The 19,736-nt window shown below is 40.3% G+C and overlaps 1 protein-coding gene across 1 annotated transcript in view; it reads right to left on the minus strand.

The window, feature by feature from the left end:
- Nucleotides 1-19,736, minus strand: part of LOC149786027 (E3 ubiquitin-protein ligase TRIM71-like) — a 69,973-nt gene that overhangs the window by 38,135 nt on the left and 12,102 nt on the right. The window lies entirely within an intron of this gene.

Here is a 19,736-nt window from a genome sequence, read left to right on the forward strand (position 1 = left end):
CGATACGATCATCGACGATCCAAACAACTGTATCAGAGATGGTTAACCCCTGTGATGAATGAATTGTCATTGCGTATCCCAGCGTCCATGGAGTTTTGTCCCTGACGGAGCCAGGGGTTAACGCGCTCTCAACAACACTGACATCAACTGTGACAACATCATTTAATACGAGATTTTGTTTTTCTGATGATCCTGGTATATCAACGTCGATATTCTGCCGTCGCGTATCAACTGGTCTATAACACAATGGTATGGGTAGATTTGAAAATTTTTCTTTATGCAACTGAAATAACTGCTGCTGAAGTGTATCAGGAACTTTCTTTCTACTGGCCACTATTAAATCATTTAGTCTCCACGCTTGCAGAAAATCGTTCAAATAAGTTTCTGAAATTATTTCACGCATTATTTCACACTGAATTTTATTCGGTTGTAGTCTGATTAAGTTCTTAAACTCCCTTAATTCTTGATCAAGAGATCTATGATCATCAGTTACTTCATAATAATCTACAAAATTCTTTAGCCATTCGTGCGGAGATAACCCAACAAACGGTGGTGGTTAACCATTATCGCCGCACATGACCACAGCTATATTTTTCAATAACAGCCAATGGATAAACATTTTTAATGTATATTTAGATACTGTGCATACTTCATCCAAAATGATGATCGTTGAATGTATTTCTCGCCCATTCGATCAGGAGTCCATGCGTCTCCCTTCCATCAGAAGAAGCTAGGATAAGTACATGATCGCACTCCTCGTTCTCTCATTTCTCTTGCAAGTCTGTGTGTAGGTGTTAAAACAACCATATCACCTGAACTCTTCCGAAATAATTCAATAACTCGAGTTGTTTTACCAGAACCTCTGGGTCCGTTTAGATTAAGAGTCTTGTGTCTAGTCACGGGATCATATACAGATGGCGCCCTCGACATTTGTCAAGGTGATAATTTTGATATTTGTTTATTTTTGTAATAAATATCTTTGATTTCAACGTCTGCGGATTCAGAATAATTATGTAACATTTCTTGTTTTTTTGTCTCCATTCGCTCCATGATACATCGGAAGTAGTACTTGTAAAATAAGTCAGCAATTCTGAGTATTTTCTCTCAATATAGAAAATTCCGTACCAACTATGACCGCGGTGTCAGGAAATCTGTTTATCATCGATAATAAATTTATTGAAACTTACGTGAGCATTGATGATCTGAAATAGGTAAACTGACGCGGCTCGCCATCAACATAACCAACAATTGCACCTAACCGTGTTCCGTTAGACAAGTAAGCGTTTTTTCGACTTACAAATATATTTCTCTTCGTTGCATCAGCAATTATAAAATCGAGTTCAATATCGTCTATAATCAACCGTGTATAATATCGTTTATGATCATATGCTCTGCTTTGAGTAAATTTACCTATCATTCTTCTGCCAAGATCTTTTGCGGTTTTATTTTTATCATCAGAATACTTCTGTGGTGGTAACCAAACTTCTTTATGAGAACGGTATGATATAATTGCCTCACTCACAATCAACGATATCAGTATTTTTACATCGAGCATATATCGTAACAGAACCATCGGTGTCCACATTTTTTCTGAAAAGTGCCTACCAAACCAAACATAACAGATCCGATGAAGATCTTTGGCAAAATCGAATGACTCGATACGGGCAAATCCAATTAAATCAAATTCAGGTAGGGGTCCATTTATCGCCACTCTGGTCATCTCGTGTGTGGGGTGTCCAAATTTTTTAAAATACTCAGAACACTCTCCCATACCAAGAGAACTTCCCGGAAAACACGCGACCATATCAAGCGATATAACGTCGTTGTGGTAATACTTAGTATTCACAATCCACCGTGTCCTTATTCACAGCAGCTTAGCTGCACGTCTTAAAAAATTTCAAATCGTGTTGGCTTCCACTAATTATTTTCTCTTGCAAAGTGAGCAGCAACTGACGCAACGGTGAAATAATTATTTAGTTATTGTTAAGTATTCTGCAATGAAAATTTCTGCGCAAGATTTTTCATTTCTTCGTGGAGAGATTCTTTACGATATATTTCGCCGTTAGGTCGTAGAAATTGGTCATGTTTTTCATTATCGGAACTCTGAAATAACCATATTGATACAGGATCGGTTTTACTTATTTACTGAATAAAATCAAACATATCTCCTTGGTAAAATCTTACCGTTCGATTTCGTGGAAATATTTTTACTGCGTTAGTCCATGCAATCGCCTTATGATCAAAGATATTTATCGGAGCTCCCTCTTTTTATAATGGTTCGAATCTCGTTTTTACTATTATTGGGAATTTTAGTGCTTTTTCTAACTTAGCGAGCGACATCATTTATTGTAGCTCTGGTATCCTTGACTAATTCAGCCCATTTGTTTATTTTTTCACGTCGCTGATCCGTTAACCCATTTCCACGTATCGCGTTTGTAAAATGTTCCATTACTCGTTCGGCTACACAATTTAGTCTTGACAATTTCATCGGCGCAAGATCATTAATGTTGGGTTTATCATTTAGCGAATAAATTCCATAAATAGCCGCTTTTATAGGATACGCTCGTTCGTAATATGGTTTATCAATACCACTCAACATTCCTGGTTTGGAATTTTTACTTAATACAGCGGTTTATCCATTAGCAAGGACAGGGTCACGTTTGTCACGGATAATCCACCCAGAGGAATCGCTGTGATGATCTGTTTTTGTTAGCACAATAAACTTTATTCTAAAAAAATTTTTTTTGATCGTCAAGATAATTAATAATCGTGTTCGCTCGATCATGGTTCATTGTAGCATCGATGACGCCGATGCGTATAATTTTGAATGTTGACCACACGTGAGATGCATCATCGTCGCGAAATTCTTTTTAAGGTCTCGAATAGTATTAAACAGATTATTCGTCGGATCAAACAGAAGTCGCCTCCGCAAGTCAGGGGTTCTTCTGTCAAGATAGAATCTGGCATCAGGAAACTTCGTTTCCCAAGACTTAATTGTGGATAATCTCTCAAACTATTTCATATCATATTTAAGACAAGTATTTAAATTAAAATATTATATATACAATGATCCAAACAAAGAATAAGTGTATGTGGCTGATGATAGGGTCTGCAACTCCTTGTAACAAAGCTTGTGTAAATTAATTCTGCGGACAACATTCGCAAAGCGTGCGTCGTGGAAGTCTAGGTCCAAAACCGTGCTTACGGTGTGGTGTTGGAGTTAGAGGGAAAACGCAGTTGTGTGTGCAATGTGGTGGTAAAAAGTACAGAGAGCTAAAGCGGTGTTATGATCAAAAAAATAACAGCGACAACGATGATAAGGTTATAAGAAACGCCAAAGATTATATAGCAAGATTTGTAAAATAATAATTTGACAAATTATTATTTAGACAAATAATATTATATATAAATGGAACAAAAAGAATTTGTGAGATATCCTATCATCAAGAATTATGAAGCATCTCGTGACGGTGCAGTCAGAAATTATCGGCGCAAAAAAACCAGTCGGTACTGTCAGTAATACTAGTTATCTAATTTTCACAATTGAAGGGAAGAAAAAGTATTACTGTCATAAGTTTTGTATACGAGACTTTTTACGGTTTGATCAAAGACGGTCTTGTGATGGATCATATTGACTCAGATCGCAAAAATAACTCTTTGGATAACTTGCAAGCTAGCACGCAGAGGGAGAATTCTGCACGTGTAAATAATGGGAGATGTAAAACAATTGCAAGGAGGGTAGATAAATCTGTAAATACAGAGACTGGTGAAGAAATAATATTTCAATCAATAAATGCAGATGGGAAGTATGTCGGTATTAAGTCGCGCGAGGTACAATATGTTGCAGATAATATACAAATCCTCCCTAAAATGCTCGAGCTTCAATAAACACACACGTCCCACCATGTCACCACGTGGTGGATGCTCCTTTTGTACTCTCTAGGGGTTGATTATGGGGGAATGTGTGCTAAAATCTGTTGATTGTAAGGAATGGCTCCCGTGTATGGTGTCCCGTCCATTAAATACTGTATATACTGTAAATATGATACTGTGCCGTCCTTAAAATTAAGTTAGATAAGATTTATGTATTGTGCCGTCCTTAAAATTAAGATTGTATATACTGCAAATTCTGTATGTACCGTGCCGTCTTTAAAATTAAGATTGTATATACTGTAAATATGCTACTATATCTACTGTGCCGTCCTTACAATTAAGATTGTATATACTGTAAATACTATATTACTGTGCCGTTCTCCTTACTGGTTTACTATAAATATATCCTGCTGGACTTGCTAGAATGGCAATCTAGGAGTTCACATGGGCTTTTGCTGTGCAAATATTTCGTACCCCCTGAGCATGCTAGAATGTTGTTGGACAATCTAGGAGCTCACATGGGGGTTGTGCTGTCTACTACTGTAAACACGTCCTCCTGAGCTTGCTTGAATGTTGTTTGACAATCTAGGGATTCACATGAGGGAGTTGTGTTTCGTACCCCCTGAGCCTGCTAGAATGTTGTTTGACAGTCTAGGGGCTCACATAGGGTTCTGTCGTCCTTAGTGTAAAAAAAAAACCCTGTGGACTTCTAGAATGTCATATGGCAATCTAGGACTTCACATCGGCGGTGTAAATATTTCTTTTAAATATATATTTAGTATATAATGAATTACGAAAATATCGATGATATCATTTCTGCTATTAAAAAATTTAAACATGACGGCATAATTATATCTGTTGAACTAAAGCCTGAAAAAAATATTTCTGATTTTGAAACATTACAAGAACGTAAATTTGAACGGGGATATACACTACCATCAGAATATAAATTTGTAAAGCGAATTCAGGGGGCTATGTTTCAATCGTTGGCTACAGTAAAAGAAACTGAAGTGGGGGAATTCGTCTCTCTCTCGCGCGCAACAGAAAAAATCAGAACTGTCTCGCGAATACGAAGCAAAAAAGACTATTAACACTCGCATAAGACAATTAATAAAGATTAGGTCAAAAAAATGAAAATGAAAGGGTCATATCGTGAAAATGAAAGTGAGAGTGTAATTCAGATTTTAGTCAGGATTCATCTTTTTTCACTGATTTTAATCGATTTATCGTAAAAAAAAATGTCCCCTTGACTCTCAAGGATAAAATCGAGGGGGATTATGATGCATTTTGTTTTCTCCTGTTTTCAATGTGCCTGATCTGTATGTGTTGTCTTAAAACACTCTACCATTAAAAATCCTTAGGATTTTACATATAAATTTTGACTTAGCGTTTCATTTTGTAAATCAAGAAAGTGGCCAGTCCGGTCAGTTAGTTTAAAATTTATTCGCGATAATAGCGGATTATGACATCGTAGATAGTGTAAAAGTATATAAGATATATCCCTGCTGCGCCTGATTTGATATTTCAGTATTTGTCTAATAACTTCGATCAACTGCATCACTAACAAGATTGACCGCGATCGTTCAGGTTATATTGACAATTCCCGGCGAAATATGACGACCTTCACCGTGCTGACTATTGGTATATCGGAGAATACTTGGTGGCGGCGTTATTTTTCTCTATGCTTCAAGTATTTTAGGGAAGTTTACGTTGATTAGATCACTGAATGATGTCTATAGTTCGTCGTTTGCAAGTGATGGTATAACAAATGTCGGTAATTGTTGTTCGGTTATTGTATAATGATCAAGAAACGCTTTTCGAAAACTACTGGGATCACTTCCATCACTATAATTTCCTTTAATTCTTAATATTTTATCACGAATTCGCCGATTAATAAACTTAATATAGTCGTTTATATGAGTGAAATGTGGTATTGTTTCGACAATTTGTTGTTTTTATTCATCAGAATAATGTTGTGTAATACTAGCAAATAAATTATTTAAATTACCAAATCCGATTGTAAGTTCAGGACTAATTTTTTGTCTGAAAGTTCATTGATATATTTTTCGTTTATAATTAAGTTTGTGCCTGGACCACCTGGACGCTTAAATAAGGAAGATCTACTGTAAATATTAAGTTATCAGAAAGACTAGGACAGAATGGTCCCGTTCCCCAAATATATCTTCTGTACTCTGGCTCCTTTATAAATGTCTTTCGTTAGTGATAAAATCAGACTGTTTTGGTTCTGGTGGTCCTTGATATTCACGTGCAACTTCAGGCCATCCTAGCACGGTTATAATCGATGACTGATATATATCCACAGTGTAATGCCGTGAATTTATCACTATCAGGCTCATAATGTTGGTTCGTGTACTGTTATGGCTATCTTGGATTCTCGTCCCGTCACTGATTTTGTTCTACGCTGAAATTCATCATTGATTTGTTCGAATTAATAACTGCCGGTCGGTAAGCCTACATCCTGCCAGTCGGGCGTTCCATCTGGCTTATTTTTATTTGCAAATACCAAACGAATTATTTGACTGCAGCCCACCGAATGATCTTGATCTAATATTGGGCCAACTGTAGTATACTCGCAGCTATTTCCTTTACTGGAATCGCGGTTGGAAAATTAATATTGAATTACTGTTTGGTTGAGCTTACTGATATCATCGTGGTTTTCAGCAGACTTGTATTTGCGACTGTCTGCTGAAGTAGTTCTGTCATTATTTAATTTTCCATTTTCTAAATCGATTATTTCATTGTATGTCTTAAGCATCGTGTTAAATTTAGAATCTGATATCGTTTCATCGTTAAGGCTTGATGATATCAACGAGGACAATTTAGAATACGCGTGTGTTGCCATGTGTAATTTTATAGAATAATCGTGCAATTTTGTGGTCCTTCACGTGGATATCTTTTTCGCGATAATATTAAAAACCTCAGCAATCGTTGCTGACGATGAAACATATTGTTACAGATACTGCTGCCGTTAATGGTGCTAACGCTGATAATACTACGCCAGTACCAGCAGTGATAGCAGATACCGAGTATACAACAACATCAATAAGAACCGCACGTCTTCGATATTTTTTACTTTCGTTGTATACTTGTCAACGATGGATTTTAGCGCTGTTTGCCATTCACGTCCTTTATCACATCTAAATTTTTGAACTGTCAACGTCATTATTATATTTTACACAGTAACCAATTGAGGCGTTTCAGCAACAAATTCCAGATACCACCATTAAGATGCTGCGGTTAAGTTCTTATCAGCTGATTCTAGTATAAATGTTTCTTCGTCTCCGCTATTTAACACAATAGACACGGTTCCAGAAAACTTATCGGTTGAATGGCGCCAGGGATATGTAGTGTATATACTAAATTTTGCAGCGCTGAATACAGATAGTCTATACACACGTGACTTCCGCGGTATGTTTGATAGTGGTTGTTTTAATCGTTTCAATGCTCGTCTTGATATCAGAGAGTTTCATGTCAGCGGTCAACGGAGTGCCAAAGAAATAGTCTGCGATTTTATTGAGTTTTTGAAAATGTCTACTGGTGTTCATAAACATATTTACGTGAACGTAATACTCGGCCCGCAACGTGGATAATTTAGTATCTACGGTATTGTAGCCAACGTCCACGTATTTTTTTTTTTTGCGGCATCTTCGTCGGATGTTGAATCTTTTAAAACAACTATTTTATTTCCGTTCATGCTAAGTTCACATGTGATTGTGTCGCCGTTATTCTTCAAACGATTAGAAACGTTTCTTGCAATTTCATTTCTGATAGTTGCGATTGATATAATTGACTCTCTGATCTTACCGTCATTGGTAAACACTGGAATAGTATCCGTGGTAGCACCAAGAGTTCTACGAAATATGTAATTTCACTTAATGTTACTCGTTTCTAAAACGCCGTATCTATCCTGAAAAACAACAACTTCATCTCGGTCAACTCCAGACAGGTTCATAATATCAGCGAGTTCATCCTTTGTCGCGTAATTTGCCAAATCCATTTCGTCGAATTTTTTTTTACTCTTAGTAGCATCACCGCGGGATATTCCGTAAATATCTACCATTATTTATTTACGAGTATCTAAATCACGATTTTTAAACAGTGCACTTATATAATCGGATACGACTTTGTGAAGTGGTAATTTTGATTTTGAAATAGCATCGAATACAGCAATTGCTTCACGGACGCATACTGGTGGATCGGTTAGTGTTTGTGTAGATAATGTTGAAAACCAAACCGGGATTTTGTGAGGTGCGACATAGTTGATAAATTCCTGCGGCGGAATCAACCCATACGAATCAAAATAAACAATACCACGTGGATCAATTCCGTATGGTACCCAGTGAGTTCCTACACCGGTACTATTATCGAGATTAAAAATACCTGTCTCAGTATTGTTTGGTCGTTGCGGTAACTGATCGTGCATAAAAACACCTCTAAACTTTTTTATATTTAGTTGCTTAGCAGCATCAAGTAAATCAAAATTTGACATAGGAAGAATTACCGAAGTGTTCCTGGAAATCTCAGACCCTTTCCGCATCGACAGGGAGTTCCTGGTAATCTCAGACTCTTTCCTGTTGCTTTTTTTAATGCCATTCCAGCAGCTGTTCCAAGAACACCCAACGCGGCTGCTTTTTCAACGGCTGGAGCTGCAGCAGCTATCAAAGCTGGTATCGCCGCGCGAAGTGGAAATATACCGCCTGTCTTAGCAATATCTTTAATGGCACCGACGGAAAGTTCAAGTCGTATTCCAGTCTTGGATTGTTTGGCTTTATTAGGATGTTTAAGCTGAAGTTCTGTCAACGATAATTTATTTTGACCACCTGTAATCTGACTGTTTTTTAGCGTTAATGTGGTTCCGGATTTTTTTTTACTGATGCGGATTGTAGGTTTTTAATCTGACCAGGAGTCAGATTGACACTAACATGATGATATGATGACATTTATGTTTATACTCGTATTTTTAAATCTCCGCGCGATTATATATTTTCTACTGGTGCATCAATAACTCTCATTCGGCCACCAGCACTTTCAAGCAACACTGCTTTGTCGCTGTGTATGAAGGTGATTTCTCTATGCTCAACACCATCACCTGTATTTACGCAGGCTCGAAAGTGAATATCAACAACAGATTGTCTGGATAAATCAAGATGCTCCAGCGAAAAGTAATAGATCGGATATAATTTTTAAAATCTAATTGTGATATTTTTAAACCAGTGTATACGTTCTGATCGCGTCCCATAAATGTCATTAACCGATGAAGTACACGGACTATACGATTTTGTTCATAATTCAGTAGTATGTTTTCTGTCGGTTCTTGTTGTCCGTTTATTCGTAAAGAAACTTCCCTAATTCGAAGTTTCTCAAATATCATATGGCTACTATTTTGTGACTTTAATTCATCATAATTCTGAAAAGCAATAAATATATGTCGCGGTGCAGAAACGCCTTGCTGTGATGCTATATGCCATGTAAATTGTCCGTTAATGTTAGTTTGCATACTATCCGTGGTTACTGTCAACCATGACAGCAATGATTTACCACCTGAATCCATAAAAGACAATAGTCGCTGTTCTTCGGCGATCGTTGGAGTCATTACCAGCATCCACAACGAAAGTTTTGTCAGTATTAGTTTACTAGCATCACCAATAGGTCTCCAAATAACGTCGTTATCGGTAGTCTTTTTCACAAGAGTAACTGTGTGTTTAGCTCCAAAGATAACTTTTCTAACATCTTTACATAATCCAAAGATATGTGACATTGGAATTGCACATGAAAAACCTCTACGACCTCATCCCAACATTGCTCGGCGCGCCATAAATCCTAGGTTGTATTCTGGATTAAGACCATGAAACACCGGCCACATATCAACGTTGGCGAGTAGTGAATGGGGTCGCTTTACGTACAATGGGAATTAGCATTAAAAAACACCCTGGGTCACTTTACGTACAATGGAAATTTAACATGGCGAAAAATCGTGGGTCACTTTACGTACAAGGGGAATTAACATGGCGATAAATTGTGGGTCACTTTACGTACAAGGGGAATTTAACATGGGGAATAGAGTTTGGGGTTGTTTAGGGGAATTGAATATGGGATTTTTTTTTTTTAAATTATTTTTAACAAAAAGGGGTAGGCAATTGAAAAGTCATTCTCTTTTCGAGAAATATGGCTGGCCCTGAAAAGGGCCTTTGGGTTTATGTTAATGTATCCATTAACATAAATGGCACCGCATTGGTCTTTTTCTTGTTCTTAGGCTGCGTCTCACTGTTGGCCCGTAAATCAGCACTCTTTTCAGGCATCCTTGTCTTTCAACGTAGATCCTACGTATCCACAGACTGGTGTTTGTCTTGTGGACAACGGTCCACTTGGATCGGACATACATGAGCATGTCCGTCCTGAACATCATGGAAGACACAAGCGTAGAAGATTGCACATCGGTCCACATCTTGAAGCGACGAGAACAGGTGAATCAATGCAGTGAACTGCGCTTATTTATAGGTAGAGGTAGGATTGAAACGGATTGAGTTCATTCACCAATCCGAACACGCGTTACAAAATTCAGTCAGCCCGCATCCAATTCGAACAGAGCAGTCTGTGACGTCGCGTAGTCTATATAGATTCGCTAGCGCTTGTGTGCAGTCAATCTATGCAACAGTGATTCAACATGACGGAAACTCAGAAAACGATCCATTGGGGTGCACCAACAGGGGAGACTGCCCAAGGGAACCCGGACTTACTTTCAGAAGAGGTGAATTGGGATTTTGTGGATTTTCTCTCCTCGCAAGAATTTGTTCCGGAACCTTCGTTACCTTCTTCATTACCGCAAGTGGAGAATTTTAGACAGAGACAGAAAGAAGAATTGGAGAAATTTATACAACGACAAAAGGAAGCGGAACAAGCTTTTCTCCTACAGCAACAGCAGCAAGAAGAAGAGGTAAGAAAAAAACAACAGCAAGAAGAAGTAGCAGCAAAGAAACAAGAGGGTGAAAATCAAACGGTCACGGTACTGTTGGACATTTTAGCGGAGTTAAGAAGTCTGAAACAAATGTATCAGACTTCTTTATTACGACCGAAGAGAATACGACCTTCCCGAGCTAAATACGTTAACCCTGTGACTAAGCCTACCGTACCACCCTTAGTGATTTCAACCCAATCAACATCATCAACATTACGCAGTCCAGAAGTAGGCCTTGGCCGTGGCAAAGGCTTAAGGCAGTTAAAGTTGATTGCTTAAACTCACCCCTGCACCAAAATAAAAAGGCCCTTTTCAGGGCCACCCACATTTCTCGAAAAGAAATACAATTTCAATTTGCCAATAACTCAAAAAAAAAAAAAAAACCCCACCCATTTTACCCTTGTAGTACGTGTCTCTGTATGAGTGCATGAGTGTAGCTTCTTATTTTAAAATCAAAACTCAAAGACACTTACCTTATATCATTAATTTATTCTTTTCTCCATTTTTTACAATCCAATTCACAATTCACAACACAACACTTTAATTAAAAGTTCATTGACTTCTTCTTTCTCCTTGTTTAGTCTCTCTGTTTTTTCAATTTCTTCACCGTTTTTTCCTCATTTTCTTCCCTTCTTCTTTTCTTCTCCTGTTTCTTTGCCTCTTTTAAATAGAATTGTCTTCTTTCTTCCTCTTCTTCCTCTGAAGAATCCCTCTCTTCTTCTGAAGAATTACTCTTTTCTTCTGATTCCTCTTGTTTCTTTTTTGGGCAATCTGGAGACCAATGTCCTTTTTCTTTACAATAATAACAGGTATCTTGACTTTTGTCTTTTTTAGTCCCTGTGTTTTTTTCTTTTTTGACGGTCTGGACACTCTGAAGACCAATGCCCTTTCTTCTGACAGATATAGCAAGTATCTTGACTTTTATCTCGAAAGGAAGGAGATTAGTCCGTGGGCTGGTCTGAAGAGAATTTTCTAATGACCCCTCGCAAAGCTCTGACGAAACGTTCGATTTGGTTAGTCTCTTCCATCGTTGTGCTCGGCTTGAGAGTGAAATGAATAGTGAAAGGACAAGACACACACCCTTTTATATACGCTAGTCTGACATGACTATAAATTAGTCTATGGTGTTTAAACTTGAGTCATTTGACGTTTTCCACTCAAGATGAAACGATCCTATTCATTTGAGAAAGAAGAAGAAGAAAGTAAGAGGCAGAAACGTGATCTATCGCCTCGAACCAGGGCTGAAATCTTGGCACAAATTCATGCCAGTGATTTTGAAGAGGACACGAGTGAACCAGAATTTGAACCCTCTAAACCAAGTTCACCACCCTTAGTCAACCCTGAAAAATACTATTCCATTCGAGAGACGGAAAAGCGCTCCTCTAGAAAATTTAGAACCACGGCTTACAAATACACGGTGAAGTTTAAAGATTTCAAGGCTGAAGTGCCGTTAGAGAAAGCAGAAGTGTTCATCACTGGGGTGTGGGATTCTTTGCTCACTGCACTCAAGCGACAATGTCAACCCAAAGAAGACGATCGCTTGAGACTTTCCATACAACACGACGGTTTGAAATCCCCTGTTTGGATCGAGTTTAGCACCCCTGCAGAATTGACTGCTTCCAAAGTCATGGACAAGATTCAACACGTACAACAATCTAATGACCAGTTTGACATCACCGATGGAAAAGCCACACTGGACATGACCCACGTCTCTCCTCCTCAAGGGACTGGACGCAAAAAGATGTTATTGGTGGACGACCTTCGCAGCACCAAAAAGAGTCTCGTCCGAATTAACAACCCTCATGACCAGATGTGTTTAGCCCGTGCCATCGTGGTGGGACGAACCTATGCCAACAAGAACGACACGGTAGAATGGAAAAGAACCTGGAACACTATTCAACGATTCGATCGAGCCAAACAACGAAACGAAGCAGAACTCCTGTTGCAACAAGCTGGCCTGTCCAAAGACACACTCTGTGGCATTCCTGAGATGCAAAAATTGCAAGATGTCCTAGCTCCACGCTACACCTTGAAAGTGCACCCTCAAGAAATGCGCGAGTCTCTGTTGTTTCGAGGCCAAGATTTTAAGGACAGAAAATACATTCACCTTTATCATCACGATGACCATTTCGATACCATTACCACTATCACCGGATTCCTGAGATATATTTATTATTGTGAGAAATGTGACTATGGTTATAATAATCGAGAGCAACACAAACATTGTGGATGGAAATGCTCAGGATGTTTGGCCTCTCCACCCTGTCTGAGCGAAGAACCAGTGCCTTGTTCAACTTGTCTGCGCACGTTTGTCAGCCCTACCTGTTACCAGCAACATTTGAAAACACAAGGTTCACAGAAGAAATGTGCTTGTCAACTCCTGAGATTGTGCCCTACGTGTGGACAAGGCATACGTACCAATAGTACCAAGGCACACGTATGTCGAGGAAAGAAAAAATGTCACATTTGTCACCACATCGTGGACTTGGAACACGAATGTTACGTGGAAAAATACCACCCCCAACCAGAGAAAGAGGACGGTCACAAGAAGAAAGGCAATTTCATCTTTTTCGATTTCGAATGCATGCAAGAGACCGGCATTCACATCCCTAATTTCTGCGTGGCTCATCGAGCGTGCGAGAAGTGCATTCAAGAACCTATGTTCAGTCATTGCCCTCACTGCAGCAAGATTCCTGGAGGGCGTGAAAAAATCTTTCGGGGACCGAACACGTTAGCCGATTTCGCTCGATGGGTCTTAGACCCCATCGACAAGACGTGGAGCCAAGAGGACATCGAACGTTACGGAGATTGTCATCGTCATGCCACGGTGATGGCTCACAATTTCTCCGGATACGATGGACAGTTTCTTCTCAGATACTATACGGAACAAGGCACCGAGCGTCCCAAAGTGACTTTGAACGGAGCCAAAATCATTTTCATGCAAGTGGGACAAGTGCAGTTTAAAGATTCGACGAGCTATTTGGCCATGCCTTTGAGTCGAATGCCTAAAACGTTTGGAATGACAGAAATGGCTAAAGGGTACTTTCCACACTTTTTAAATACGGAAGCCAATCAACACGCCGTTCTACCCCATTTACCTGAGGATCACTATTACGACCCCGACAACATGCGTACCGAACAACGAGAAGCTTTCTACGCTTGGTACCAGGCTCACGCCTCCGACCCTTTCGACTTTCAGGAAGAAATGCTAAAGTATTGTCGTTCCGACGTGGACATTTTACGGCGTTGCTGTGGAAAATTTCGAGAACTGTTCATGGAACACGGAGGGGTCGATCCTTTGAAAGAAGTTTGCACCATTGCCAAAGCGTGTTCCTTAGTGTATCGACAACGATTCATGCCTGAAAACACCGTGGCTGTCATCAGTCCTCAAACGACCCACTTTGTCAAACGTCAATACTCGGTCAAAGCCCTACGTTGGTTACATTACTTGTGCGACAAGGAAGACAAATGGATTCAGCATGCCCGCAACGGAGGAGGCGAAAAGACCATCGGAACGTATTCGGTCGATGGCTGGGACTTAGAAAACCCCAAGATCGTGTACGAGTTTAACGGTTGCTTATTTCACGGATGTCCCATTTCTTACCCTGACCGTGGCACTAAAAATCAGTTTTTGCAACGAACCATGGAAGACTTGTACCAGGACACTTGTCAGCGACGCCTAAAGTTGGAACAGGAAGGATACCAAGTGGTGGAAATGTGGGAACACGAGTACGATCACCGTATGAAAACCGATCCCGAGTTTAAACGCCTCGTGGAAAGTTACCAGTTCATGGACCCGCTGAACCCGAGGGATAGTTTGTACGGAGGAAGGACCAATGCCACCTGTTTGCTGTACCAAGCCGACGAAGAGAAAGGAGAAGAAATCAAATACTTGGACGTGTGTTCGCTGTATCCCTACGTGTGCAAATATTGTCGCTTTCCTGTAGGGCACCCACAATTGCTGACGGAACACATCGACCTGAAAAACATTCGACAATACGAAGGCTTGATCAAGTGCAAAGTTTTGCCTCCCACGAACCTATACCATCCCGTCTTACCTCACCATTGTCAAGGCAAACTGATGTTTCCCTTGTGCCGTACTTGTGCCGAAACGTGCAACCAAGACCAACTTTGTCAGCACACCCAGGAAGAACGTGCCTTGACGGGAACCTGGGTCAGCGTAGAATTGTTCAAAAATCTGGACATGGGATACCAACTGTTAGAAGTGTACGAAATTTGCCACTTTCCCAAGACACAACAATACCACAAGGGTGATCCCAGTCAGAAAGGCATTTTCGCCGACTACGTGGATGCCTTTTTGAAACTGAAACAAGAAGCCAGCGGCTCTCCTTCCTGGTGTCACACTCCCGAAGACCAAATACAATTCAAAGAGAAATACTACGAACAAGAAGGCATCACTTTAGACCACATCGAGAAAAACGAAGGCAGGCGATCGTTTGCCAAAGTGATGTTAAATTGCTTGTGGGGTAAAATGGCACAACGACCGTGTTTACCCAAGACGGAATATTTGACAGAACCTTCCCGCTACTTCCAGATGATTCACGACAAAACCAAATACATGAAACACGTGGACCTCGTTCGAGAGAATTTGATCTTGGTCAATTACGAAGAAGATTTGGACTTTGTACAAGACGACCCTTTTGGAAATGTCATCATTACGGCTTACGTGACAGCTCATGCTCGCTTAAAATTGTACGAAGCTTTAGAACTGTTAGGGGAACGCGTCCTGTACTTTGACACGGACAGTTGCATTTACATCCATCACCCGAGTCAACATCACCCTGACATCGAAGGAGACCGTTTAGGAGCCTGGACAGACGAGCATCCCGACGACAAGATTCTAAGTTTCGTCAGTGGCGGTCCCAAAAATTACGGCTACGAATACCGGGACAAACAAGGAGAAGTGCACATGACGTGCAAAGTGAAAGGACTGACTCTGAATTATCGTACCAGTCGTGTGGTCAATTTTGGGGTATTGAAAGAAGCCTTGCAATCGGGAGAGGATGGAAACTTTAAAGTGACCACTTACCAGCCGAACAAGATTGTACGTTTACCCACTCATCACATCGTCAGTCGGCCCTTGGAAAAAGTCTATCAAATCGTGTACCAGAAGCGAGTTCGACTTCCCAATCATTTCACCTTACCGTATGGACACGTTGGTATAAAACATTGGTTGTAAGAGGATAGTTACCCCACCAGAAAGATGACTTCGCCACAGCAAGAATCGAGTGAGAAACCCGATGAGAACTCCAAGTTCAAACCCTACCATTTTCCAGTCTTCTTACCTGACTATTGTGATTGTGCCCGTCGATTGGACACGTTTCAGAAATGGCGTACGGATAGGGAAGGATTACCTTCTTCGCATGTTTTAGCTAGAACAGGATTTGTCTACTTGGGACCTGAGTCAGGATTGGGATACGAGGTACAGTGTTTCGCTTGCGGACTGAAGTTACGAATGGATCTATGTATCTATAAAGATTCAGCTATTCTGGAACATACTCGATGGTCTCCGCACTGCCCTTACCTTTCTATGGCCTTTCCACCCATCACACTACGGTACAATGTTGACGGTACCTTAGAGACGGTACCTTCCAGAACAGGACATAAAAAACGTAAAAAAGGAAAGATGTACAAGCTGGAGACTGCATTGAGACTAGTATAAAAAGGGGGCTATGGTCAAGATCGATAGTTCATTGTGACTACCAAGACCGAGCGAACAAGATGAATACTTTGAAAGAGACATCGTTCCAGTTTGGGGATTGTAAAAAAGTTGTATCTTCCTCTAGTGTGACTAATACTGGATGGATACGACCCAGGCATTGCGACGGAAAATGTCCGGAAGGAAACTGCGATTGTCCATGTGGTTACCATTGTAATTTCGTAACGGAGTTTGCAGACGAGTGCGATTGTGAGCCTTGCGATGGATACGATGCTGTACCTTGTGACCTGAGCGATGGCGTAAAGCATCATGGGAACTTTAGTGTCACTACCCCTATCATGGAAAGTGATGCTGTGCGTGTCAAACCTGTGGGATGCGAAAGCGATGCCGCTCGTCCTCTTGGACATTTTACTGAGTTTCGTTTTAAAGGGGAATGTTCACCTTCACGTCTACCCCCTTACGGATGTCATCCAGCCCTGAGCAACCTCCTGTTCATGTCACCCAACCCTCATCGAAACGAACCTGTGAAAAACGAATATTCGTTTCCTGTGCGTTTGTCGGAATACTGCGACTTTGAAAATCGTCTTGAATCGTTCAAAGGAAAATGACCTAAGTATCTGGGAGGACCGACCCCCGAAGAATTAGCCAGAGCCGGATTTTTCTACTTGGGCGAAGGAGATAAAGTCAAGTGCTTCAGTTGCGGTGTGTCACTTCACCACTGGGAACCGCAAGATTCGGCCTACGTTGAACATGCTCGATGGTCACCGAATTGTCATTACTTACCCTTAGTGGGACCGAGACATTGAAGTAACTTCTTACCATAATCTATTGATGGATACTTTACAAGAGAACATTCGTGCTTTGCCTGTGGAGTTGAGAGAACGCATTTATCGAGAACTGGTTAAAATACAAGTGAAACGTAAAGAACAATTGCATCCGTTACCTCACCGGTGTTTGAACCACTGGTACCTGAAGGCTATACAAGGATTGATTCAATTGAAAGTGTTCCATTGGACAGACATTAATCAACGATCCTCTAGTTTTAAAAAGGATTGGTTTGGTATGGACGATTCTACCTACATCAATGTAAACGTACTGCATCGAATTCCAGAGGAAGAGTTAACGAATTACCAACATCTTGAACACAATGTCAACTTGGTGAAAGAGGAAACTTCTGAACGAATTGTAATGTGTAGATTAGTGACTGAACGATTTAAATTCGACACTGAAGTAAAACCATGTTTGTGCAAACAGTACATTTCTTGTGTCAGACCAAAGAGGATTTAGTATGACCTATTCATGGATACTTTGCTAGAGAACATTCGTGCTTTGCCTGTGGAGTTGAGAGAACGCATTTACCGAGAACTGATCAAAATACAAGTTAAACGCAAACTCAAAGTGATTCATCCGTTTTTAAATTATGCTTTGTTCCAAAGTACAAGAAGACTGATTATGAGTGGATATTATATTAGGCACAAAGTTAAACGAGGCTATTGGCCACCACCCAACGATTCCAAAAACAGTGTATATACTTATGGATACTTTACAAGAGAACATTTTGGGCTTGCCTGAGGAGTTGAGAGAAAGGATCTACCGAGAGCTGGTGAAAATACAAGTGAAACGCAAAGAACAATTGCATCCGTTACGTCACCAGATCTTTAACCACTGGTACCTGAATGGTATAAGAGGACTTATTCGTCAGAAATTTTTTCACTGGTCAGACCTTGTTGAACACTTTCAGTTTGTGAATGATGATGGACCAGACGTTCGTAATTTTGGTTACTTCGAGATTCACTTACTGCAACGTATTGAGGAAGACGAGTTAAAGGATTACCAACATTTGTTACATGGAATCTGCTTAGAAAAAGACGAAACATCTAGACAAACTCTGACGTTTCAGTTACAGTATGTAACATTTAAATTCCCTACTGGAGAACGAACATGTTTGGTTAGAAATTACCTCTATTGCTTCCGAAACAAAGACACTATAAAATCAAGTTGCTATGCCACGGATTATGTCACATATCATTGAACAGATTCCGTGGAAGGTACTCAATGACCATATTCAAACCGTGGATCATTACCATCAATTATTACAAGAATTTTATCCATTCAATTTGGGACGACAAGTGGTGTGTGTCTTAGTGACTTGTTTTCTGGGATTTCGTTTACCATCCGATTCTTTGTGGACTCTTTACGATCAGTACTTACCACCTCAATGGCCTTAAATGGTCACGAAAAACTCCTTTTGCTCAAAGCCTTGCGATTTCATCTGGATACTTCTCGACCTCTACAGGAAAAAAAGATTCGTCAACTTTTAGCTACACAAGACGTGTATGACGATGTGTGTGTAGCTTGTGACTTACATCCCCATTGGACAGATGTCCGTGCCTGGAAAGAATGGGATTTTGAGGCTTGGACCCAAGAAGTGGCCCAGTATGCACGAGAATTGTTCAAGGAAAAAAGTTACTTTTCAACCCGTGTTAGTAACGGTGCCAGAAGAACCCGTCACCCAGGACAGGACTGTCGTGGACATCCCTGAAAGACCCTTTCGGGAGGACACTTGAGTGACCTTACCCCCTAAAATAGAACTGGTTAGAACATTACCCAAAACATGTTGTACAGACACTTGTGTTTATTCCACGTTAATAGTTATCATGTGCCTTTTATCCTTGTACTTAAGCCTTTGGCTTTTATGTATTTTTGTCTCTCGTATTCATGTTTGAAAAAAAAAACATTCAATAAACGTGTTCTGAAAAAGTATATAAACTCTTGTCTTGTTTGTTTTCGTGTCACAAGTGACATTTCTCACACAATGGCTACCTCTGCTGTCTCTACTCCCTCTTCCTCTACTGTCAAAGTCATCGACGAACACTTAGATCGTGCCAGTTGGGAGGCTTTGTATCTTCGCCATCCCTTTAACATGCTCATTGCTGGACCTAGCGGTTCAGGCAAAACCGAATTCGTCAAACGTTTGATCGAACATAAACATCATTTGATCGATCGGCCACCTCAACGGATCGTGTGGTGTTACAAAGAGTGGCAATCGGCGTACAACCTCTTGCGAGAAAGTCAAGGCGATTCCATCGTGTTTGTGGAAGGCATTCCTAAAGAAGACGACGGCATCGTCTCTGACTCCCGTCAAACCCATTTGGTCATTTTCGACGACATGTTAGGAGAAGACGAAGAAGAAATTAAACTGTGGTT

The sequence above is a fragment of the Sinohyriopsis cumingii genome, chromosome 12, assembly GCF_028554795.1.
Source record: "Sinohyriopsis cumingii isolate HCF-2022 chromosome 12, ASM2855479v2, whole genome shotgun sequence".
NCBI lineage: Eukaryota > Metazoa > Mollusca > Bivalvia > Unionida > Unionidae > Sinohyriopsis > Sinohyriopsis cumingii.